Source organism: Atractosteus spatula, chromosome 10 (genome assembly GCF_055471065.1).
Source record: "Atractosteus spatula isolate fAtrSpa1 chromosome 10, fAtrSpa1.hap1, whole genome shotgun sequence".
Classification (NCBI taxonomy): domain Eukaryota; kingdom Metazoa; phylum Chordata; class Actinopteri; order Semionotiformes; family Lepisosteidae; genus Atractosteus; species Atractosteus spatula.
In genome coordinates, this window is record NC_142715.1 from 13,168,985 (window position 1) to 13,179,295 (window position 10,311).

At 40.8% G+C, this 10,311-nt stretch overlaps 1 non-coding gene across 1 annotated transcript; it reads right to left on the reverse strand.

Annotated features, from left to right (window-relative positions):
- Positions 1 to 5,628: 5,628 nt before the first annotated feature.
- Positions 5,629 to 5,721, reverse strand: trnar-ucu (transfer RNA arginine (anticodon UCU)). The gene is made up of 2 exons: positions 5,685 to 5,721; positions 5,629 to 5,664 (listed from the first exon to the last, which is right to left on the reverse strand). It is a non-coding gene; the product is annotated as a tRNA-Arg (tRNA).
- Between the last annotated feature and the right edge of the window lie 4,590 nt (positions 5,722 to 10,311).

Below are 10,311 nucleotides of genomic sequence, written 5' to 3' on the forward strand. Positions count from 1 at the left end.
GTTCATTTATATAAAAGAATGTAAGTGGTATAAACTCAACAAGCCAGACGGCAGTCCAACCTATAATTTTCTGACGCGAGGCCTGACGCGTTATTCATTACACCACTGACCCTGCAATTGTAGTACTAAAAAAAACACGTTTTCTACATTTATGTCTGTTTAAAAATCACTCTAAAAAAGACAAAGGGTTTGTGTGTCGCGCTAAAATTCCGCTTCATTTCGAATGCAAATAAAAACCGTTTTGTTTCAAGAAATCATAAATTTGTCACATCCTTCATACTATACTTCTCTCTTGTATTAGTAAAGCATTTTGATTTAAACTGAACAATATATGAAAGGTTTCATCTATACACTTACACATAATAAGTATACGAATAAATACTCGAAAGAAGCCGCAGCTCAGGTATTAGAGAGATTTAAAATCGGATCGGAGGATTTAGAGTCCAGACTGCAAACCAACAGCTGACACAGGTCTTTTATAGAACCGTTTTGATTTCCTCTACTTTGTCCCCGTGACGTCATTGTCCTGCTCGCAGCCGAGCCCGACACACGTCTGGTTTCTGTCGCTGGGCGCACACCCTGCGGTCCATGCGGGTCCTGATACGCCAGTACAATGACGGGAACACTAAACTGTAAACAGGTGCCGTCCTTCGGCTGAGACGTAAAACCGAGGTCCTGACTCTCTGCGATCATTCAGGAGAATGGTGGAGGGGAGTCCCCATTACCTGTAAAGCGCATTGAGTGGAGTATCCAGAACAGCGCTATATAAGTGTAAGCAATAATAATAATAATTATTATTATTATGTAAAATGCAATAAAAAATAAAAAAAATATCAAACTTTGATTCAAAATAGATTAATGTAAAAACTGATAAAGCTAATGCTTTTTTCAGGGCTATATCTACTTTTTTTTTAAAAAAGCGAAGACTGTCGCGATTGTGAAAGTTAGAGAATGTGTACCAGCGCCTTCATATCGCGAGCGTCAATCTCGCCCGTAGCTGCGAGAAGGTTAAAAGCGCCCGAGTGAGCTGTCTTTCGTCAAAGTAATTGCCGGAGCAGTAGGACGCAGAGCACCATCCAGCAGCTGTAGACGGTGTTCGGGGAAAAGCTAATTCTGTTTTTAGCACAGGGAGTGAGAATGAGCTCAGTCCGGCTCCCAGCACAATCCATCCTGGTTTGGTTACAGTGCGTCTGAGGCTCTTTGGATCGTAACGTAAAAAAACAATTGCTCACATCTTGTGACTTCCACGACAGGAAGGAAAGATATCACTTAAAAAAATCAGAACTGAAGATTTGGATCCTGGGCCTCAATTTGATCAAATTATTAAAATAATAATTATCAAAATATCAGATTGTGTTTCTGCAACATTTCGTGCACAGTACGCCATTTTTATCTAAAACAGTCACAACGAGGGTTTACACGCAGTGTGGGGTATTTTCCCCTTTTATATTTTTGCCACTTTATATCGAACCTGTTATACTCCCAGAAGTGCACAGTAGCTTGTACTTAATAAAAATGTACAATTCACCGCTGGTATAAACAGATGTGTGCCGTGTTTGCTTTTGTAAGCATTTGTTTAAAAAATAAGTTCACAATACGATAAAAACACAGAAAGCACAAACTTTATAATACAACGATACAAAATCAATACCAAATCATTATGCCAATTAAGTAACTATCCTTTGAAAACAGAGAACACCTTTATATCTACAAAAAAACTTGACATTTGTATGAATTTTTGAATTACAACGCATGCACTGTAGTCCCTTAATTCAAAGATCAGATCTTGGCCAAAACAAAACAATCAAACGTGGGCTGAATTCGGAACAGGAGCTTCTGCTTCGTCGTTTATTGAGCTTTTGATCAATGTCTGAATGAAACAGATTCACTTTTTTATCTCTTTGGTTAAGGTACAGAAAAGCACCTTCCTTCGCACCAGAATCGAACCAGCAACCTAAGGGTTGCCACTGATTCTACTACACTCTTCTGCTATACCAACTGAGCTATCGAAGGAATGTCAGATATCGCTCTCTGGCACATGCTGCCGAATGTAGTGAAATGTTCCGGGTGATTTAAATCCCACTCCGACATCAAGTTTCCAACTCGTTTCCTTAGTCTTGTTTACCTTGAATTTAAGCCACGAACCAGGATTCTACTGTATAAACTACCAGGGATATTACAAAATGTTTGATGGGGCATCAATCATTCCAGGCGGAAATTGACTCCTTTTTTTCTCGAGAGATCATATTAAACATTTCATTAGTATCGAGAGGAGGATCACCATGAGCCACAAAACAAACAGTTTCTTTCTGTCTTTATTATAAAGTAGCGTTTGTGCTACATTAATAATATTTTTGTGGAAATAAAGAAGTTGTAAATTTTAAAATTTATATTTGAATCGAAATGTGGTTTTGAGTTAAATATTAGCGTGTTCATGTAATTAGTTTGTGTTTGTCATTACTATATATATATTGCCATGTTACTAGAATTTGTAACTGAAGTTTACTAGTTGTGTTTTTTATGATGATTAGACATTTGTTGATTACAATATTGTATATAATCTATAATTTGAACTACATATTTTTCAGGTGTGAATAATTGTATATTTTAAGAATACATTTCTAAAATAAATCATTGGCTTTATTTTACTAGTTTCTACACCTATAAAAATCTTTCTTTGATGTATAATAGACCTTTAACTATATATGTATTATAGTCTTCTAAATTTATCCGTATAATAGAACTCCAACCATTTATGTATAATAAACATATAATCATAGATGTCTAATTGACGTATAACGATATACGTATATTAGAATTTCATTCTAGACCAGTTACGGAGCACATTTACACGTCTAAGGTAAGCGTTTAATAGTCGTATATTCTACATCTTTTGCCCACTGGGATGTGCCGATTTTAACTTAGCAAACCAAGATACACATTTTCTAATGAAGCCTTAATTAAAAGACAGTTTGTTTCTCGAAAGCGTGTTATGTAAAAAAAGAGAAAAACGAAAATATATGGATGACAATCTTTCAAAGCTGAAGATTTTACTTTTGAAAAATTGACATTTTATGTATGCAGATGCATTCGCTGGTTTTAGTACTTTGCTGTACTTCCTGAATCATTTTCAGTATTATAAAGTGGGTGTAGATTTTTCTTTCAGGTTAGGACGCGAGTGTGTACATGTGATTGATTTTCGTTTCACTGATTCTCATTGAAGATTTGGGAATTAACGACGAAAGAATCAGTTGCCTCGGAAAGCAGAAGGTTTGGTTCTCAACGATATTGAAGACACGCCCATGTAGAGCAGCGGGTGATGTTTTGTACTATAAAAGACCAAGTGCTCAAAGTGACGTCTGCGTTTACCGTTTAGACTTTTCATCTTGGGCGCACTTTTAGAAAGCAAAGATAGAGCAGTTGTGTTGAATCACCCCATAACAGCTGTCAGCAGAGTGGCGCAGCGGAAGCGTGCTGGGCCCATAACCCAGAGGTCGATGGATCGAAACCATCCTCTGCTATGTACAGTTTATGCACGATTGATAAGGACACCATCAATTTAATGAAGTGCATTAAAACTGTTTTTTTCTCTTGTGTGTATGCAAGCTTTACACTTAAGGTACTCTTTCATCTTTACCAATAGCAGATGCCCAAGTGTATCTTTGGTTGTTCTGCGATCTTTCATAGCTTCCTCAATTCCTTCAAATGAACATCCATATCAAAGCAATTATGTATATATATTACAATTAAGGTACATATTAAAAATATCAACACACATTTGTATAATGCTCATTTAATAATGATTGTCAAGGATTGTCAGGTTCTCCAACAAATCTGTGTTCTAATTTTAAAATATTTTTGCTAAGGATACAACGGGTGTATAAATGAATTCTCCCAACAGCCAGTTAAATTCCACACGTGAAGATGGTTTTCTTGGACATTGACTTAGGTACTTAATTGTTTACTTGTTGTAGTTGCACACGAGTAAAACACGAAGATTTCCTGCAACATTCAAGAGGGTTTGCAAAGAAATCCCTTCAATTTTTAGCGGAGATTATGTTTAAATCATCACAATCTGAAGCGCATCCCTGAGTGCGTTTGACCCACCAGCCCTTTGTTTAACAGCTGCACAAGGACACATTCCCGTTGCTTTTCACAAATCACTGGCATTTTTTTGCAGCATTTTTTCTGTCCTGAGAAGCAAGATTTGTATTTTATCTTTCAGAAATTGTATGAATTTCTTGAAGTTCAGAAACAACTTGTTCCAGTAAAGAAATGAACACTTGCTTCAAAGTAAATCAAGACGTATGTGTCTCTTGCTGTATGTGCTCTTATCTGTCCATCTCTCTCTCCTCTTCTCTCACTCTGGCAGTCTGTGCAGAGTATCTGAAGGAGATGTAAAACCACTTGGAAAAGAAGAAAAATTCTCAGGAAAATTCTCAGGCAGAATAAAAAAATCATTATTTTCTTCTCAGTCAGATTCACAGCTCAGACAGGATCTCAACTCCGTACTGCTCTCTATCCTCACAATCCCGAACCAGAAGATATTCAGACAATCAGTGCTGCTATATGAACAATATCAGACAGAACAGCCTGGACTCATGTCACATTTCCCCATTTTATCCTTCCTCCCAGCCCTCTTAGAGACATAAAAGAGCTCCTGGTTCTCCTCTCTGTGAACTGGGCTCAGGGGTCACTGATTTGGCAGTTGTGGGTTCTGATCCAGGTCGAAAGCAAGATGGTTCTATTAACGCTTTCCAGAACTTCCAGCCCTTCAGTATTACTTTCTTTACTGTATGTCAGCCTCCCAAAATGTTTATAAATGTTTTATAACACATATGACTGTGGAATTATCTTATTATTTATATATAGTATTTATGTAATAAACACCAATAGTGACACTATGATCAGTATATTGATTATTTGTAGCCGATGGTCCGATGGTCGTGTCTACAATAGTGACCATTTGACCAGTCTGTAGCTCTGAGCAGTGGGACTCAGATCACACAGATGACCTGTCTGTGTGTGATTCCATACCAGTCCTGGGATTCAGCTACTCTCACAAATGTCTCATAGACCGTCTTATAAATTTACAATTAGATGAAGACATGTAACAGTTTTACAGATAATTTTAATAATCAGACAGTAGTTTTGGCAGTGGATACATCTCCACATGGGAGAAAGAAACTGAAATATATGTGCTCACTGTAAAGTAGGAAGAGGTGGTCAGACAAGCAAAACAACTTTGCAGATAATGTGAAGTGACATTGTTTTGTGTCAATCTGCTCACAGATTTCACTTCATGTGCCTTAAGCTGTGCAATTTGTATGGTTGTTGAATGAGATTGATTTCTTCACAAGCCCAGTCAATTGCCAGTGGAGAGCTTGCCGACGCACACCTTCATGAAGACTTTCTTTAAGATTTCATTGTCACGTTGCCTCCTTTGCATATAATAGTAGCTCCGACACTAAGAGAAAGGATGAGAAATGGCGTTTATCATGCGATTGCAGTGTTTGTTTCTTGTGGCTGCTGTTTCATTTTCAACTGTGGACTCTTAAGAAGTCCTTTATTTGACTTGATCAACACTAATCCCTAGAGGATTTTGAAAGGTTGAATCAAAATGTTACATGACTCTGGTGGGACTCGAACCCACAACCTTTGAATGACTTCATTCTATCAAGGTCTAGAAGTCCAATGCACTCTCCATTGCGCCACAGAGCCAACCAATATGTAACTCTATAAAACAGCTACAGAAAGCTGTAACTCATGCTTATCCCGTTGTCTTTAAATTAAGCTCCATAAATATTGACAATGAGTGGCCTGTTGTCTACGAATAGATACCGCTGGGATTCGCACCCAGGGTCTCCTGGTTTTTAGTGAGGCGTCTTAACCAGCTAAGCCACGGTGCCAAACCTGCTAAATGTTATCCACAACTTCAAACACCTGTGAGAAACGGGCAACTGCAGTGTTACGCCTGCTGGCTCAACAGATAATCCTTTTCGAACTTTAAGGAGAGGATTTCTTTGTCAATTCAATTAAACATTTTAGAAATGCTGAACGATTGATGTGTTTCACGCGCAGAAATATTTTATCGTTACGTACTTTTTCTGTGCAGTTAGTTCTCCTTCAACTCCGCCCAACAACAGAGGTCGTTTTTAATACAGGAGTAAAGGCTCATTGCACATCAGCAAAACATCACGTACAGGTTTAGGGAGAGCGACATCAGTGATTGGAAGGTTGGAAGTTTCGGGTCACTTTTTTATTATAGATTCAAGCAGCCCTGAATACCTTTTCAAGAAACATTTCAGAATCCCAGTCACGTCCAGTATGATTGCTACACAGGTCTACAGTATACAATCAGAATACTGTTTGTGCATTATATAAAACACACCGCCCAAAGCATTTCTAAAACAGGAATTACATGTTCCTGAATGCGCCCTCCTTTATAAATAAAATAAAGGGTCTGAAGCCTGCTCCAAAGAAGCACTATATTCAGAGCTGACAAAGATGTGATAGGAAACATCTCGGAAAACGAAGATGCAGTCATTTCCACACGTTGCACAACAAGAGCTGAACCCACTCAACGTTCTCCAAAAGAGTAAGGTGTTGGGAGTGTGGCTGGGTGGTCTAAGTGCTGGGTTTGTGCTCCATTTTCTTCGCTGGGTTAGGTTTGAATCTTGCCGCTGCTAAGTGTTGGTGGGTTAAGACCTTCCTTCTATTGCGACTTCAATGGGTAAAAGCTTTGCTTGACAATCTGTCGAGAGACTGAACTAGGTGTTTCAAGATAGTCTTTGTCAGCTTAACATCATGGCATAAAAAAGCCTCATTTTGTGTTCCCAACAGCAATGCTCTTTGGTCCCTTCAGCATTATGCAGGAAACATCTGCCGTGATCACTTTTGAGTCAGTGTGAATCGTAGTGTGCCGCAATTGTTTTTAAAATTGGTTCTGTAGGCATGGTGCATTTGTCTGTGAAACTTGAATGTTGTGCTTTTTCACGCAGAATCATCGGCAGGAGCAAAGCTTATTCAATCTTTGCGCACAGCGCTCCATCAGAAATACTTTGTCCAAGTTTTGAAGAGATTGTGGGATTCTCTGCACACGTTCACATCTCGTACCTCAGACAACTCCACCATTCGATGGGAAATTGATTCTGCTTCTTGCAGTTGTTCCTGTGGTTGCAGTAGTTACAAAGTTGCACTTTCCTCCACCTTTCCTCCACCTGCTATAGTATTCACTGGGTGAGCTTCATCATTTGGCTCAGAAAGGTCAACTGTGCTTCGGAAAAAATCAGCTGCAGTGTCGTTATTTTGTCGGTGAGTATGGCTGTCTTTTAAAGCACATGAAAAACACGGGTTTGTGGATTTCTCGAAATAGCAATGAATTCAGTTGTGCAGTGCTTTACTGCTTTCAGAGGGTCTTTTATCGACGCTGCTATAGTAGAGAAGTGACATAATCACAAACGCAACCATTTGTGCTGGCTGTTTCACTAAGTATTAAGCTTTTTCAACTATCACATGATTTTAACTAATTTAACATCATCTCCAGGAGAGCACCTCACACTGCTCACTGAGCTGATGTACAGTATGTGCCCATTTCTCAAAAATTAAATATCATCTGAACTGATTTTTTCTATTTTAAATGCTTTCCTATTCTTTTAATATTTCAGTTAAATCTTGAAGTACTTTCCATTGATATTAATCCTAGTCCCGATGAACGATTCTGGGACATGGTGTACCTTGAATAATGTTCTTATAGGTTTCAGTTTGGAAAAGTGCGCTCTCCAGAAGCTACCAAAACCTCTAATGGTCGCACAAAGCTTAATGCAATAGCAACGTTTGGGGTTGAAAAAGAATATTACTTGCTATGAATACGAACACTGTTACAGGAGGCGCATAAGAACTATTTTAGCTCAGATCATCAATTTATCTTACATTTCTACTCCATTAATATCGCTATTGAGTGCTAAAGGTAGGTCCTGGCAATACTTCATGAGATCTTCTTAAGAAAACTTAAAAAAATATATTTCCAGTGCTGAAAAAAAAGTAAAAAATACCGATTATGTGCAACTGATAAAATCTCTTTTCCAGGGATGTTGTAGCCACATGCAAATGACTTTATCAGCTTTAAAAGTTTATTTTGCATTTATAAGACGATCAGCATGAGTAGTATAAAGCGACACCTTTCTTCAAACTTTTGACAGGTACCACGCCCCCTTTTCCAGCCAATGGTCGTCCGCGGTGGTTAATGTCCCGCCCCCTTGTCAGCCAATGGCGTGTTGTTATTTGTGCATGTCCCGCCCCCTCAGGAGCCAATGGTGTGGGTCGGAACTCCCGCCTCCCCCCGGCCGGTCGGTCCGGAGCCTCAGGGTCCCAAAACCCCAAGGCGGCGCATCCCTCGCTTTAGGTGTGTGAAAGTGTGTATTGGTTTGGAAGGGGACCATGTCTGCCGCGGGGTTGAGTGCGCTCTATTATAACCCTAGGAAATCGGGTAGTTACGGCGGCGCGGGGATTCTGGTGCGGGCCGCGAGATCCCGGGGTGTGAGCGGCACCAGCCGCGGCCGGGTGGTCGAGTGGTTGTCCGGCCAGACTGCTTATACGCTGCACAAGCCGTCTCTCAAAAGCAGCAGGGGTGTAAGCACACACACAAACACTGACTGCGTAAAGTCTCACGGACAAACACCATGTGAAATGTGAACCGCTTTATTTCAACAGGGGGTTTTCAAACACAGAAACAGAGCAGCAGCACTTTTTACACAAGTTACAGACTCCAGTTTGCAAGTATGTGAAATGTGAACCGCTTTATTTCAACAGGGGGTTTTCAAACACTGAAACAACGCAGCATACATGCGTTACCGGCTCCTGTTTGCATTCAACAATTAAATGTTGGTGCGGAAAATTAGTTCGGTACACGTAACCACCACCCCAACATTGCTGAGAAACTTTGCGGCATCTGAATAAGCATTCATAACCCCCTTCCGCTCCCTGTGTCTAAAGCCATGCGAACCACACTGGGCGATCCAATCTAGCAGGGCAAAAAAATTTGCCTGCGTAATCAGTGGGATGGTGTTACCACAGGTTCTGTGCAAAACATGCTGTATTTTGGAATACACACTGTAGAAACCCCAGGCTTCCTTTTCTGATCTGAAAACATCAGATCTGCAATAATTTAGAGCAGGTATACGCAATGTTCTTTCCAACACTATTTCCTGTACAAATTCTTGAGAGGTAATGTGAATATTGGGTGGTAGAATCCACCGTGGTACGACAGACATCACTTAACTCTGCTTTTGTTTTGAAGGCAACAACGCCTCAGGACCTCGTGACCTTCAAAAAGGGGGGATATGTAGCGGCAATACTTGTTAATAAGACAGAATTAAGCGTTGGTATGCTGTCCTAAAGGAGGCCCCATCTCACCCTCCATCTCTGTGGTGCAGCCACAGAGAAAGTATTCATGCAGGCTGATTTAAGATGTTTTCTTTTGATAAGGAACAAGCTCCCAGACGGGGACACACTTAGCTAAGCCTGGCTATCATGATCAATGGTCATCTATTGGCGCCTATCAGTCTAGGGAGTGCCGAATGGACATCTGGACTGCATTCCTAAGTGTCAAGAGTAAGTGACTTATATCTCATCTTGACCAACCAATCAGGGACTGGCAGGGCGTGGTAATACCACGTGGGTCTCCAATGCCCGCCAAACTCTCAACCAATCAGCACACATCTGGGTCTTGGTCAAAAAGGGAGAGCAAGCTCAGATCGGGGCTCTCCTTGGCCATTTTCACGCATCCTCAGAGACAATCACGTGACAACTGCTGTTGTCTGCAAAAGGACTTGGACTTTGTTCTAAGCGCGAGGCCGAGGATCCCGTACGTACTCAGAATTCTACCAACGTGAATGCTCCGCTGGATCAACGGCAGCCTACAGTTGGACCCTCATCGACAACCTGAATAGCTTATTCAGAAGCAGCGCTGGACCGGGGAACGAACCAGCTTCTTACCAGGCAAAAGAGTGACTTGTGAGGACTCGCGGTCACACTCTGTGCATAGAGACTTTCTACTAGCCAGCCGGACTGCTGGTAGATCCCCTCGGAGCAACGACTGCCCTGCGCGCCGCAGTCAGATTCCTCCGCCTGTCCTACTCCAAGCTGCACCTCGACTGGTTGGCCGGTAGCCAGAGGACGCTGACACAACGCCCATTGGACAAACGCTGCAACAGAGCCTGTCAGCTGGTTTGGTGTTCGTGCCGGGAAATTCCAAATCCATACACAGTGGATAAGTAAACCCCATGTTCTACATTGCGTCTCGAGAATTCA